We start from the raw sequence: 16,937 nt of genomic DNA on the forward strand, positions 1-16,937 counted from the left end.
TAATCTAAGAGTAGCACATTTACTGAGGGATAAAAAACTTGATGATGGATGCGCTTAGAATAAATGGAAGTAAGTCCAAACCCCAGTGTCGCAGACTCTTTTCACATACTGCTTTCTGTACTTAAAATACTCTTTCTCTCCTACATAGTAATTTTTTCTTTCAAAACACCTCCCTTTAGGAATGTTTTCTGATATCCCTCCCCATTATGATTTAGATGACTTTTCTATGTCTTCATTTGTCTTTTCTGTGAATGCTTGTTATATTTTTCATGATGCTCATTAATAAGTTTATTAATTTACTTTTACTGTTTGTCCAGCTATGTATTGAAGAGGCTACATTTGTAGATTTGTTAACAATTTTCAATAGCTGTGTTATTTTAGAGCAGCTGATCTCAAAATACAGGCTCCAGGCAGGCAGAACTGCCTCATCTGGGAGTTTAGAAATGCAGATCCTTAGACTTCACCCTAGATCTATTGAATCAGAAAATCTGGAGGTAGAGCTGAGCAATCCTTGTCTAGGTTAGACTTCCAGTAATTTGATTTGTGTCAAAATTTGAGAATCACTGTTTAAGAATCACCTATGCGTTGGAAACTGATTTCTGTGACTTTAATCCATTTCTACTACAAGAGTCATATTACTGTTATGTAAGGTCTAATAGAGATATTCATAATAAATCTTGGTGATATCAACAGTATTGTCAGTATAAATGTGAATATTTTGGCCTAAATAGTCTTCGCTAAAAACTCTTTGCATAACATCATTACCAATTATGGATAAAGGATGATAGTAGAAAGCTTTGTACACTGTGGCCATTGGTATCTATAAATAGATTGATTGGAAGAATCCTTCTCTGGATCATGTAAATATGATCACACTCAAGCTTACAGATATCAAGTAATGTAAACTGCTATGACAGTTTCTGGAATTATTTACCTGTATTTTAGTTCCTTCCCTCTCTAAGTGATATTTCTTTTGTGTAGTGTGCAAATTACTTACTTGACCTTGTAGTAGTACACTGGTGTACTTTTTATAGTAGAAAAGGCCAGCAGTGTTGATGGGAGTGGTATCCTCAGCTTTTCCAGCAAGCATGAGTCTGCTGTCAGTCTTGATTGAAGACCAATTATATATTACAAGAGTGGACTTTGATTTTTGAAATATTCTCTTTGGATAAGACCATTAAATGCATCATTAAAGGTCAGATTTGGTTTAGCCAAGGGATACTGAAAGAATGTCTTATGAGATTACTTTGCTATGATGCCTAGTACATAAAAATATAGCCTCTTTCACTTAAGGTGTTTCCAGATTTGGAGAATTGAAATGAGTCAATATATTCGGCTCAGCAATCTGTGGGAAACATTTCTGGTCATTCTTTACCTAACTTCTCCAATCTAAGTTATGTTTGTTTCCCCATGTTTGTCATCCCTCCCCGTCCCACTATGGCATGCTTACTGCTGATATAGTATTTATGAGACTATACTATCCACACTACTTAACTATTCATAGTTCTAATAAAACTGTAATCTCTCTAAAGACAGGAATTCTGATTTACCAATCTTTCTATTCCCTCACATAGTATAGTAGTTATTTGGTAAATGTTTGATGTTGAATATAATGAGGTGCATCTGTGATGTGAACAGCAATATAATCATCCTCTTTTCAGTTTTGTTTGTAAGATTAATAGATTAATTTCATCATAAGGATTTCATGACACTTTGTTAATGACATAAAACAACTGAGTTTTGGATGAAGTAGGGGACTTTACTGGTTTCTGTGAGTGTAATATAATGGTTTCCTATCATTTTTAATTTCATGACAATAAAATAATCATAGTTGAATCTTAGATTTTAGGCTAGATTAATAATCTATTAAACTTATCAATGTTCTCAATCTGGTCAAGTTTCTAGACAAAGGCAAATATACTTGAGTACATTTAAGGACAAATCAATAAATCTTATTTTGGGGAAGAAAGGATGATATATTTCTATTTACATTTCACTAGTATTTTTGACCTTATTTTGGTTCTTCTATTTACATTTTCACTAGTATTTTTGACCCATGCTGGCAAGACATTTTGGATAGACAACAGGCCATTCACATGCTCTAATCTAAGGGATCCTGATGCTTTCTTTGAGAGTGTCATAATTTTTTGAAAAGCAGTGATGTGAGTAACCAAAATAGTAAAAGCCTTCAGTTCTGTTAAACTCAACATTTATTAACAGGCACCTACATTTTAGGTACTGTGTTTATGAATTCATGTATAATTAAATCATACTATCTCAAATGATATAGTTGTCATTAAGATACTTAATTATATCATTATCACCAATATACTCAGAGCTTAATGGGGAAGACAAACATGGCTGCAACAAGTTGAGTTGCTTTATTGGAATTACTATATTGATTCTTCTATTTTGCTTGTGATACAACATTCCCTATCTGTTGGGTTTTTTTCCTTTCTCTCTAGTTTGGTGTCTTTCTTCGTTGTGTATTGCTTTGTCTTTTTTAGAGGCACTCACACCTATAAGCCCATTTCCTTTTTGTGTGAGATAGGTAATATTAAATTATGCAGATAATCACACCATTTCAGAACTGTTTTTTTTTTTTTTGGTTGTTTTTATGTGTTTTTTTCCCCCTTCTTGGGAATAAGGAAAATGAATGAAGTTGGCTGCTGTCCAGGTATTATCACTTCATGGACTGTGTTCTTACCCAGTTCAGGCATGTTCATGGTTTACTGCTGCCAACCCAGCTATGGATTGATTTTAAAACTGGTCACAATTGTCCTAGATGTAATTCTGAGTGTTTTCTAGGGAACTACTAGGAGGTTAGGAGGCTTGTTCTAAAAATAGGGTTACAGGAAAACAAGACTTGTTACTCCAAGGCTGTCTTCACTTTGAAAGAGATACTATGTAGGTTTTTATAAGCTTATTACCCATTTGGTTTATTTATTTTTTTAAAGCTTTTTTTAAAGATTTTTATCCATTCATTTGAGAGAGAGCAGTTAAGAGCACAAGCAGGGGGAGGGGCAAAGGGAGAGGGAGAAGCAGGCTCCCTGCTGAGCACGGTGCCAGAGAGAAGGCTTGATCCCAGGATCTGCTCTATCCCAGGACCCAGGGATTCTGTCCTGAGCTGAAGGCAGACGCCTAACTGACTGAGCACCCAGGTGCCCTATCCATTTGATTTAAGGCCAAAGTGCATGGCACCTTATCCATCACAATATTCTGGATATAGTTCTTCGGAATGAGCAAAGGTAGCATGGGGAAGGCAAAGAGATTTTGGTTCTTCCTTAGAAGTATCGAATGTCTGATATGTAGGAAAACTTTGAGAGTCTTTTCTTGTACCAGTGAATTGAAGATAGTAACCAACTTAAAAAGATCATAAATGAGAAATAGCAAGTTTCTATACACGAAAATTTCTATACATGAAATACTGAATGGAGAGTAAAAAATGGGATCAGATTTGATGTTAAAAGAGAAATCTTTATGGTCAAGGTACTTAATGACAAAATGTGTATTTTTCCAGAAAATATTAGGAAAATCTTTTCCTTGAATAATAAAATTTTAGAGCTAGAAAGAGATCTAAGGTGCTATCTTTTCCAACATTCATTTTATATAAAAGTGGAATCTGAGACTCAGATCCCTGACCAATTGTAGAATGATGGAATTTGGGAGGCTCAAAGGAGAAAATTATTTAACTGCCCATCTGAGGCATGGATCAGTTCTTCACTGAGAACTAGATTTTGAGACTGGAAAGGGCACTGTGTGGCTTCTTTGCTGTCTGTCCTTTGATCTGATATATGAAATCTTCCATGACGTTTTTCTTAAGAGGTAATAACGTTGCCATTTGATGATTCTTATTATTTGTGGTAGTTATGTTTTATAAAGTTACCTTGAATGCTGAGTTAGTGCATACTAAATCACTGCCCCTGGGGGAAGTACAGGGTTCGATTCCTGCCAGCCTCTGGTCACATTTTTGTCAAACAATGCATAGCTTTGTTTTATGTGTTTATGTTTAAAGGCACCTTATTTAATATATATTGTTGATTCATTAACATTGAGCTCATAGCCAAAAGCAGTATAACCCATGTCTTAGGGAAGCTTATTTATTCTGTGTATTTTCTCTGTAAGGCACATCACAGCCTCCTTGTGCATAGGAATACTAGGCAGCATTTCAGCACTATGCTTGGGAGCCATTTTAAACCATGAAATCACCAACAAAAAGCATGCAGATATGAAATATGGGGCACTAAATAGACTGAGGAAAGAATACTTGTTTACAGTAGGAGAGCTGAAACAAAAAAGCAGCAGGTTCCTCGTTCCACCTGAGGGTGAGAACACGTGCAGTGGATGACTCAGATTTTTCACAACTCAGTGCATGTGCATGTCTGTGAATGATGACAACTGTGGAAGCACTGCAAGTATTGAACTTGGGGTTACAAATAAATTTTAGCAAGTAGGTGGATTCACAGATTTGGAATCTGTGAATAATGACTTGTACTTTCCTTGGCAGGATAGAAACAGAATTGAGGCTGACGACTCAGATCCACTGTTGGATATCTCCACCTTTCTATATAGTCTGTCCCTGGTTTCTCAATCCCTTGGGACTACATATGTAGGCTTAAAAATCTTCATCTCCTGGAAGCCACTCAAACATTTGTTTGAGAGCTGCCTTCAGTCTTATTTTCTAGGTATTTTCACCATTTACTCAACTGTATCCCGGTCACAATGAGGTGTAGAGTTTCCTCATGAATTTGATAGGACCCAAGGAAACTATTGACTCTGGATTGATCCATTGTCCTGAATCCTGTGTCCTATCCTACCCCAAGCCATGCAGTCTCCCTCACTGAAACAAACCTCCAAGTAGCAATTACCTAGTACACATGGAGAAAACCTCAAATTAAAGAGAATTCCTCACTTGTATCTTTCACTTTATCTTGGAGAGTCAAATCCTGTCTGCTTATTGTGGAGAGCAGCATAGTGAAGCCAACGCCTAGAATCTCTATCTCTTATATCCCAGTTATATGTACTTCCTACCCCGTTATGCTCCCAGCAAAATAGTTCTATAAAATAACATAGAGTTCTTAGTTGAAATTTAAGAATAACCTCAAAAGATTAACCCATTAGAAACATGTTGTTTGTAAAGAACCTTTATAGTCATGGTGCTTGATGACAAAATATACACTTTTCCTTTAATCTAAAATTTAGTTTCAGGTTAAAAAAAACCCTCCCTTTCATTCCCAGACTGGAAACATGGGTCTTTGGACCAGTCTGTCCAGTAGATGTGTTTTGTTGGGTCCACAGATTATTACTACTCACAGGGTTTAAGTTATTATTACTTTTTTGAATTAGTAGGCAGCATTTAAAAATCAAGCAATTTCACATAATATTCTGGGTTTCTGGATTCTCTTGAAAAATCAGATGACTACGCTGGGCTTAATTTTCTATTAGGGAATACTTGGTGGAGCTTTGTATTGTCTCCCAACTCTGAGGTTCTCTCTCTTATTCCTGCAGTTAAGTTTGTGACTCCTATTTTACCTCCTTAAATAATTGGAATTTTTCATGTCACAATGCTATTAAAAATATTTTCTATCTATGCAACATATCATGGTATTAAAATGTATGATATAAATTGGGTATTGTATTTGGGAATCTTGTTGCATATTATAGGTTGAGCATAATATTCTTACTAATATTAAGTTGGAAGGAACACTCTAAGTTTCTATGTAATTAATGAAAGCCATTCCCTTTTGTGCTTCCTATTCTTGGCAGCTTTTATATTCCTCATTGTCAGTTGCTTCCTGTAGGTGAGCTTTTGGAGGCAAGTTTCAACACCTACCACCTCCTTAGGTGTGTTATAGAAGGAATATTGAAATCATTTTGCATATTCAAAGGTATGCCTCCTAGCCACTATGCACAATGCCCAAGGCATGTTGTTGAGTTTGGGAGGCATATGATCCAGAGTCTAAAAGTCATTGTTCCTTTTCTGCTTATTCAGTGTCTACAAACCGTATCCTTTGTTTAAGCACAAAAAAAGCCTCCAAAGTGGCTTGCGACTCAATGAGACAGTGGGTAGGGGGGGCTAAGATCTAGACCTAAAACAACAATAGTTGTAGCAGCATTGGCAACAGCAGCCACATGTGTAACAGAGCAGCACAATCTCAGACTCTCATCAGCCCCTTGCCCTCTTGACATGAACAAGATGAGAGGGGGTTACTGCCTTCTTGGCTTCCATAATTATATTTTATGCAAACTGTAGGAAATTTTTCCATTTTAAGGCAGGCTTGATGTTCATGTAGTCATAATTTTACTTTTTACTCAAATGTTTCAGGGAGGGAACAAGCATTCCTTGTGATATGATCTATAGCCCTGCCTTCTCTGAACCAGATATTCACTACCTTGGTTTTAACATGTACATATGTGGATCTTGTTTATTACTAGTTCAAACTTCTGCCCTGTGAACAGGTTGTAAGGCTTAGCTTTGTGGTTGTGCTTTAGAAATATGTGGTGATGCATATTCATTGGCTTTGTGATGGTGCTATTGCTAGCAAGTCATGTTGGTTCACGGATGTTAGCCATTTACCCAACTTGATCATTAAATACGTGATGTACGGGCTGTGATGTCAAAGCCTCATTTATTTTCTTCTCTGTGTCATATTGGAAATCTACCATTTGTTATGGAAGAATTGTGTGACTCTAACATGTCACAAGATTGGACCACAGATTATATCTCATCCTTTGATTATTTTTTTTTTCCCCAAGCAAATGATTGCTTTCTCTTCAGGGCTCATCTAGTATCACATGGGATTCTTTTTCTTGCAGCTGTTCTTAAATATAAACCTCAGTGCCTATTACATACATTCTAAACCACACATGAACATGGATTAATTTGTGCATTACTGTGGTCAGAGCCTTTTATTGAACTGAATTAATCCAAATCTATTTAATAGTGCTGGGTCATTCTATTAGGAACAGTGGGTACTAGTCATTTTTCTTTACCTCTGCTGCATCAGCTTAGGCTGTTATACTGCAGTAACATCCAACCTCACAATCACAACTACAGTATTTTACACAACAACAAAGCTTCTTGCTTGTTCATGTTACATCTTACTCGTGGGTCATTCATTACCTGTGGCTCAGTTTCAGTGTCTTTACTCTGGGAACTAAGCTGACAGAGCAGACCCTCTGGAGTGTTGTGGGGCTTGTTGGCAGAGTGTTGCTGGATTTACAATGCCTCTTAAAACTTCTCCTCACAAGTGGCATATCTTACTTGGATTCATATTTTATTGTCCAAGCAAGTCACGTAAGCAAGCCTGACATCTATAGGGCAGGGCGGTACAATTGTTTCATAAGGAGGGGCATAAAATATTTAGAAACTATAATAACCTTTGTCTTAGTCTACTACTGGGTCACAAAAATTTACTCATCTCCCTTCTGTACCTAAAATATATGAAATGTTAGAGTTCTTTCCTAATAGAGACAGCCTAAAAGTTCCATCCTGTTAGGCTCAAAGTCTGGGATTATATGACAGTCTCACAGCAGCTTCTTGTGTGATCTTTCTTAAGCTGGAGGTTTATTAGAAAATAACCAAAAGCAAGCCATTCTTTCATCTCCCATATTCTCCAATGTGTTCAATAGAATAGGGACTGGATAACCATGACAAATATCCCTATCTGAAAAAGGGCAGAATGCAAGGCACAAGAAGTCACTGAAACTTGAGTTTTAATCAGCCTTTGTTTTCAGATTTATTACTAATTTAGAAATCAAGACAAATTGCATCTTTTATTTCTACAAGGCCTGGAATTTCTAGACTCTCCTCTGGGTCCCCCTACTTCCAATTCTCTTGCAAATTGTCCTTTTTTTTTTTTTCTGTGTTCATCTCCTTATAGCACCTTGCCAAAAAAACAGCCAACAGCAACCAGTTCATGCTAGCAATATTCTTTTTGCCCACTTCCTTGTTTGAAGTCACAAAATGTCCCCTTCAGTTTAGTGAAAGGGACAATTTTAATAAATATTTGCTTCTGCATGATATAGATTATTTTCTTTCTCCAAAAATAAGTTTCTTTGCCCAATATTGGGTGCTACATATTTTAGGGTACTGTTCTGTGTTCTGTTCCTTGTAACAATTTCTGTGTCTGGTTAGCTTATACGAAATAAGTTATAATAACAAAGACTGTAGAAATTTTAGTGGCTTTAACAAAGATTTATTTCTCACTTATGGTACCTGCATATCATGTTTTTTTGATTACACCTATTACCTGTAACTTTTTCACTAAGGTTAATATATGATGAAAAGGCCCCATTTGGGAAATTCTGGGCTTGTGGCAGAAGGAAACATTCAAAGTGCCTTCACAATTCTGAGGGGTGGCTTGTCACACCTCTGATATTTCATTGGTCAACGTCACATAGCCAGGCCTTATATTAAGCACCCATGTATCTGAATTATGGTCTTTTCCCTTACTAACTCTGTGACTTTGGAAAATTTTCCTCACTTTTCTGATATTCTGGTTCCTTGTATTTAAAACAGAGTTAAGAATATCTGCCTTGAAATTGAGTTAACATGACATTGTATATTGTGTAATTACTAGTCTAGGGTAAGGCTCTGAAATATAGTCTAGGGTGAGGCTCAATAAACTGAGCAACATGAAGGATTTTACTCAAGGTAGACTTCTCTCAAATTTTTAATGGCAAAGAGGAATTAGAGTTGCTTAAAATGAAAGAAGGCTTTCAGATGGAGAATCAGAATTTGTGATGACACAGGATGTGTGAACAAATAAATTCTGCATAATATGGCCTTTTAAGAAACATTTAAAGGACTAGATAGGCAGCCAGGGAGGAGCAGAGGAATGAGTTTGATTGATGGGCTTAGTCTGTGATAAGTGTTCAGTACTCATATTTATCTGTATTGTCTTTAGAGTGGATATGATAATTCTGGGGGAGAGTAAGATTATTTATTACTTAACTGGGCCTGTCCTCTATGCCTACATTTCTCTGTTTGAGTAGTGGGATAAGGACGAGGTGTCATCCTGTACAAATTGGGAACTGTACTCTAGGTGAGGAAGCCTCAAATTGAGAATCTAGGGCTTATAACAAAAAGGAACAGTTATCCCCCATACCCTCTTGGGAGATGGGGAGAAATCTTTCCTCCCTAATGTAAACAAATTCTCCTTAAGGAGGATCCTGAGATTTTTATCCTTTGTAATGTAAATATAGGTCTCTAGTGAGAAGAAAAAACTGTTCTCTCTGACATTTCAACCCAGGGTTTGTTTAGGGTTTTATTCCCCCTTGAAATGTAAACACCTAACTCCTAGAAGGTAAATCTCTCAGAGTTTCATGATCAATTCAGTTGTAATTTAGCTTTCTTTTAGCCCAGGTAAGTTTTAGTAAAATTTGCTTAGCAAGCACTAAAAATACTAACTGCGGAAACATAGGTTCTTCAGAACCCCACAATATGATGTTGAGATGGCGCTGGGGATGAAAGGTAGTAGAGGGAATATTTAATATGGCAATAGTAACAAAATGCAAATTTTTGTGTAAGAGAAATTTCATGGTCAAATTTAAGTTTGTGTTACATGATTTTAGTGGAAAAAGAGAGACTAGGGACAGATAAACTTTGAAACTGTATAGAGGCATGGTATTGAGACATTAAACCTGAATAATACAAAGGACATAGAAAAAAGAAAGCAAGCGGCCAAATACATTTCTTTTACTGTTAGAAGAAAATGAGGATGTGGATGAGCACAGATGGAAAATTTTCAGTGGGTGTTCAGGTCACTGGAATGGTAGAAATAGAACGAATAGGTTACAAATAGGTCAAAAATTTTTTAAAAATACATTTTTTCTTTTTATTGAAGTATAATTAACATACAGTATTCTATTACTTTCAGATGTACAATATAATGATTTAACAATTCCATACATTACTTAGTGACCATCAAGATAAGTGTACTCTTAACCTCTTTTCTCCCCCCCCCCCACCTTTCCTCTGGTAACTACCACTTTGTTCTCTGTATTTGAGAGTCTATTATTGTGTTTGTCTCCTTATTTCTTTGTTCATTTGTTTCTTAAATTCGACACATGAATGAAATCATATGGCATTTGTATTTCTCTAATTGACTTATTTCACTTAGCATTATACCCTCTGGGTTCATCTATGTTGTTGCATGTGGCAAGATCTCATTTTTTATGGCCAAGTAATATTCCAGGGTGTGTGTGTGTGTACACACATACCCTACATCTTCTTCTTCTTTTTTTTTAAAGATTCTATTTATTTATTTATAGAGACACACAGAGAGAGAGAGACAGAGACACAGGCAGAGGGAGAAGCAGGCCCCATGCAGAGAGCCCAACGTGGGACTCGATACAGGGTCTCCAGGATCACGCCCTGGGCCGCTAAACTGCTGCGCCACCGGGGCTGCCCCCATCTTTATCTGTTTATCTATGGATGGACACTTGAATTGCTTCCATACCTTGACTATTGTAACTGATGCTGCAATAAATATAGAAGTGCATATATCTTTTCAAATTAGTGTCTTTGTTTTCTTTGGTTAAATACCTAATAGTAGAATTATCAGATCATATGGTAATTCTATTTTTAAATTTTTGAGGAATTTCCATACTGTTTTCCATAGTGGCTGTACCAGTTTATATTTCTATCAATAGTGCATAAGGGATCCTTTTTCTCCACATCCTCACAACACTTGTTATTTCTTGTGGTTTTAGTTACAGCCATTCTGACAGGTATAAGGTGATACCTCATTATGGTTTTGATTTGTATTTTCCTGATGATGAGTGATGTTGAGCATCTTTTCATGTGTTTATTGGACATCTGTATGTCTTCTAAAAACATTTTTCCAGCTTTATTGAATATTAATTGCTCATATACTTGTGGGTTTATTTTGTGGGTTTTCCATTTTGTTCATTGACCTATATGTTTCTGTGCCAGTACCATACTGTCTTGATCACTACAGCTTTGTAACATAGCTTGAAGTCTGGAATTGTGATGCCTCCAGGTTTGCTTTTCTTTTTAAAAATTGCTTTGGCTATTTGGGGTCTTTTGTGGTTCCATACTAATTTTACGGTTTGTTCTAGCTCTGTGAAAAATGCTGGTGGTATTTTGATAGTGATTGAATTAAATATGTAGATTGCTTTGGGTAATCTAGACATTTTAACAGTATTTGTTCTTCCAATCCATTAACATGGAATTTCTTTGTGTCATCTTCAATTTCTTTCACTATTGTTTTATAGTTTTTAGAGTATAGAACTTTTACATTCTTTGGCTATGTTTATTCCTAGGTATTTTATGGGATTTGGTACAATTATAAATGGGATTGATTACTTGATTTATCTTTCTGCTGCTTAATTATTGTTGCATAGAAATGCAACAGACTTCTATACATTGATTTTGTATCCTGTGACTCTACTGAATTTATGTATCAGTTCTAGTAATTTTTTGATGGAATGAAATCTTGCCATTTGCAATGACATGAATGGAGCTAGAGAGTATTAGACTGAGCGAAATAAGTCAGAGAATGGCAAATACCATATCATTTCACTCATATGTGGAATTTAAGAAACAAAACAAATGAACATAGGGGGAAAAAGAGAGAGGCAAACCAAGAAATAGACTCTCACTATAGAGAACAAACTGAGCGTTATCAGAGGGTAGGTGGGTGAGGGATGGTTAAATAGGTGACAGGGTTTAACAAGGGCACTTGTGATGAGCAGTGGGTATTCATGTGGGAGATGGATCACTAAATTCTGCATCTGAAACTGATATTACACTGTGTGTTAACTAACTGGAATTTAAATTAAAATTTGAAAAATTTTCCCCCCATACTTGAATAGTTTTGAGAAAGAGATAAGCAAGTGAAATGGGTATGTTCTTAAAGGGTTTGAAATTGGGATAGTGTGTGTGTCCAGTTGTGGAGAGTGGGAATGAGGAAAGGTGGGTTTAAAGGCTGAGGAAGGGCAGCCCAGGTGGCTCAGCGGTTTAGTGCTGCCTTCAGCCCAGGGTGTGATCCTGGAGACCTGGGATCGAGTCCCACGTTGGGCTCCCTGCACGGAGCCTGCTTCTCCATCTGCCTGTGTCTTTGCCTCTTTCTCTCTCATTAATGATTAAATAAAATCTCTTAAAAAAAATAAAGGCTTAGGAAGGTGGGTTTGGAAACTCACAGAAACATGAGATGAAGTAGGGAGGAAGGAGAGAAAGAGAAACATCATTTATAATGGTTTGATCAATAGATCATAGGGAATCAAAAGCCAGAAATGTAAATGCTTGGGGATTGCAAAGAAATGGGAAAGAGGAAAAGGCAAAATGATACATGAATGTTTATAAAGCAACTGGGAAAGAAATGAAGATGGCAAAGCTGGCATGAAAATAGTTGGGTTTTAGGATTTAGAGTGACACAGAAAAGCACTGTGTTAAAATTTTATAGTCTTTCTATTTTTAATATAACATGTTTTATCTTACTACCAAAGTAATACATGCTAATTAATGGAAGGAAATATGTTAATAGAAGAAATTTAAAGAAGAATGAAAATTAGTCATAATCCCATTACCTACAGAGGACAACTGTTAATATTCCCATATTTTTATCTGATCCATCTATATATTTACAAGATGCAATTATATTACACCTACATATATCTACATACTTATAAATTTCTCTTCCTTTTTTGTCATTCAGTAATAAATAATTTACTCTTGCTGTTAGATGTTATTCCACAGCATCACTTTGAATAATACTTTTTGTCTTTCCTTACAATTTTTGCAGATAGCTTCTTTTCTCCTGAGGTGAATAGAGTGGAAACAGTAAGCACACCTATGCTTCTAGGTCTGGGTCATTACATTCCAGGCCTACTGCTTTAAATTGCTGTGTTTGGTTCATCACTCATGTCTGTTCAAATGTTCCCACAGTTTCAGGACACTACCAGAATTCTTCCCTTTTGGTGAAGGAGCAAAGTCTTTAATATTTACAAATAATTTTCTTTCTTTTTTTTTTTTTACAAATAATTTTCTATATGCCTTAGCCATTCTGTTTTCATGTCAGCGTGGCAAGGTAGCTATTATTATTATTTAAATTTTGTAGATGAGAAACTTCAAGCTCAGAGAGACTGAATAACTTTTCTAAGGATGTACAATGCCTAGGTAGTGAAGCCAAAAGTACAATTTATGTTCTCTTTCTTAAAACTCCATTCTTGTTCTTTTACTCCCTAAAGGAATAAAAAGAAAGGATTATTATTAAAATAGTCAGAATCTCAGCTATAAAATTGGAAGGATTGCAGATATCATGAACTCAGTAACTCACATGTTAAAAGAGTAGTTAAACCAGCTGGTAGAAATGGACAGAAAACAATTTTAGGAGCCACATTTGTAGGTCCAGTTTTTGTTTGGCACATTGTTAAATAATTGCCTAATGCTCTCACCACTTTGCCTTAAAATATGTTTCCTGTCCCTGATAATTGTGTTATGGGGGTATATGAGGGGATTGGAAGGAAATGTCATACTCCCAGGGCTTAGGCTTACTACTGGGCCTTGAAATGGCATCCCATTCCCTACACTTGTAGTGCTAAAACCTTCCATACAGGTTATACTGGGAGTTGCTGGGGACATTGAGAAAATACAGAAACTGCATCTCTTAGAATCATAAGGAACTTAGGACCTGGCAGATGATATCTTGACTTTATGTGTTGGCGTCATGGCAAAATTAAATTTAGCAGCATAAAGCCAAAGGAAATGCTAATGAGAAGTTATTACCTAATAATATTTGCAGAGCCTTGACAGGTATTGAAGGGAACATGGAGGTGGATACAATTCCTGTTCAGGGCATAATAGCTGTAAGAGGACTAGTAAAGCATGCTCTTGGGATAAAATTGCTTATCAGTATAAGGTTAATTACCTCTTTGAGGACATTGACAGAAGTGACATTGACAAGAACAGAAAAGCAGAAGGCCTTAAAAATCATGGTCTTTACACATTTGGAGGAAGAAATACAGGGAGATGTAAAATGAAGTCATCTTGCTACACTGAATACACCTCTCCTTTCTCCTCCCTTCTAAGACTGAAATAAGAACCATCCTTAACTGGGTATAGTTCAGTCCCATTTCAGAATTTTCTCCATGTTTATCCTGAAATCGCAGCAGGAGCCTTAGAAGTGATACACTAAAAAGCTGGATCTAGTCCAGCACATCCAAAGTGCAGTGTTTTAGAATCTTTCCAGATTGACATTGGATAGAGTGTAGCCATTTATTACTCTTTATTATGGAAGGAAGTAGTCTGTGAGGACCATCCTGACTAAAGTAGTTTCTTTTTTTTTTTCTTCAAATAGAATGCCAAATAGAATTGGCAGTACTCCTTGAAAATTAATTCAAAGTGTATATAACTATTTTAAAGGCTGAATTTACATTACATATTCTTCCTGAACTAGATAGTATTAGACCACATAATAATACTGCAGTGATAAAAATGTACTTCATGTTTAGCATAATAGCACATATTTATGGGACACTACTTTGATCCAGGCACTATTCTAAGTTTTAACAAGTATTAACTCATTTTTTCCTCATAATAACATTTTGAGGTGGGTATCACCTTTTATTATTATTTTATAGATGATAAAAGTAAGACACAAAGAAGTTAAGATTGCCCCAAATTACACAACAGTTATCTAATAGAGGCCAAGACTGAGCACAGAAAATGTGATTCTATGTCTTAAATCCTCTTGCTTCTTTGGACACACATGATCTAACCAGTGTGCAAATTACAACATTCATTTTCCCACTGTAATGCATGACTTGACTAATGGATTTACCATTTACAGTCAAGTAATTGCAGTACTGCTTATTCTATTTTTTTTTCTTGCCTGGAAATAAACTCATTTCAGACTATATCACAAGGAAATGCACATATAGAAAATATGGCAGGAACATACCAGGAAACAAGCAGTTTTGAAGTCAGTGATATAAGGCTTTAAATGCAACACATATAATTGCTGTAGTTCCCAATCTTATTCATTATTGTTAGCTTCCAGTGTCTTTGTGTCTTTTCATTAAGGTGATATACTATCTTTCAGTTGCTCAAATGTGAGGTGGGGACATTTCAACTCTGCTTCTAAATAAATCATTGAAAGGCATGTTTGAGAATGTACATAGAACATAGTTCTGATGGCTTTGTTGGGCAGGTTAGTTAGCTGGGTAGTTAGCAAAGCAGGAAAACCTTAGGCTCAAGAATCAATTTCCATCCCAGGTAGAGCATTTATTAGAAGTCTATGTTTGGCAGTTATTTAATCTTATTGTATTGTCCTTTACTATCTGTAAAATGGAGATATTTCTCACCTCCTCACAGAGTGTTTGTGACAATAAGAGTAATATTGTTATTAGGATAGATTCTTCAAGCAGACAGGCTGCTTTGATTGCTAATGTATTTATTTATGATTAGTTAAGTAATACAAACCATTTGGTAAAAGAACTTGATATGAGTTCAAAAGAACATTTTAAAAAAAGTTGGAAACTCCTAATCTTTCCATGCATGGTTTAGATTCTTGATCAGTGGCCTCATATGATCTGTACATTCTATTATTATAAAGCATATCACTTTGTATTTAATTTCTTTACATGTAGGTCTATTAGATATGACTGTGAACTCTTGGAGAGAAAGGACCAACACCCATCAATCTTCATAGCTTCAACATCTGGCACACTGCTACAGAATAGATGCTTATTAAGTGATTGTATAATAAATAAACCAATTTTAAGTACTGAGTGTAGGTATCAGTTGAAACGCTGCATTATATTAGAATACTGTAATATCAGTTTAGTGACAGTACATTCAATTAATCATGCTTAACTGAACTGAGACTAGTTTTGGCTCTTCTCATTTTTCTGTATACTTCATGAAAGCTGGGTTCTTTTGGGACATTCATGCCAAAATAACGTGGTTATGTCTTTGGTAATAAATGGATGTTTTCTCTGGAATCATATTAACAGAGTAAGTGGTTCAGCTGATAAAAAACAATGTATAATGCTCTAAGGATTAAAGTAAAAAAAGTTTCTGGAGGAAAGAAAAGCACATTGTTCCATTATTTAAATTAAGTTGCTACTGTAATTTTCTCAAAAGTTGCATCAGTGATAATCCTATTTGTAGTACGGATAACTGATAATTAAAATGCTTGGCAATGGAGTTATAACCCAAGAGGCAAAAAAAATGTGTACTGTATCTGGTATAAATAAGGTTATCCTAGAAGAAAAGAACATTTCTATGATTCCAATTCTGACTTGCATGTGATAACACTGGAGTGTATGATGGCTCATGTATTAAAATTAGGGGTTATGGGGGAAATAGAGACTTTAGTATCATTATCCTTTTCAAGAGCCAGCTCTCAATTAGTGAGATGGATCCATTATTTTTTTCTCCTGCTTTTCTCTTGTGGCCCATTACCTTTGCTCTACTTGAACTGAAGAGAACATTCGGGGATTTGTGGCAATCTACTGAAATTTTTATAACCTGAATTGACTTTTCAGGTTCAGCCAGCAACACCCAGGATATTAAACTGACACTTCTGAATTTCCCAGGGCTGCTAGCACACATCTGCTATTCATTTCTACACAGTTTATGGAGTGACTATTTTCTAAGTCACAGGGGTCTTCAGAAAGTTGTTGCTGACAGGATTTCTGAAAAGAAGAGTAAAGGTGTGACATATGCCACAAGATTGCCCTAGATCTTTGATAATGTTGGCAATCAAGCTATTGGAAGATTCTTCACCATTACTGTCAGGCTGGTTTCAATCTGCCTTCAGTGATGCTGAACAATTCAAATAGGAGAGGCAAGAATGACCAAAGAATTGACAGGAGTGTTGTTTGAAGAATGATCTAGAAGAAATTGTTTGGAATGAAGCAGAGCAGTCAATGCAGGAAAGTGTTGTGGTCCAAATGTCTCATTCCAC

The sequence above is a fragment of the Nyctereutes procyonoides genome, unplaced genomic scaffold (genome assembly GCF_905146905.1).
Source record: "Nyctereutes procyonoides isolate TBG_1078 unplaced genomic scaffold, NYPRO_anot_genome, whole genome shotgun sequence".
Lineage (NCBI taxonomy): Eukaryota > Metazoa > Chordata > Mammalia > Carnivora > Canidae > Nyctereutes > Nyctereutes procyonoides.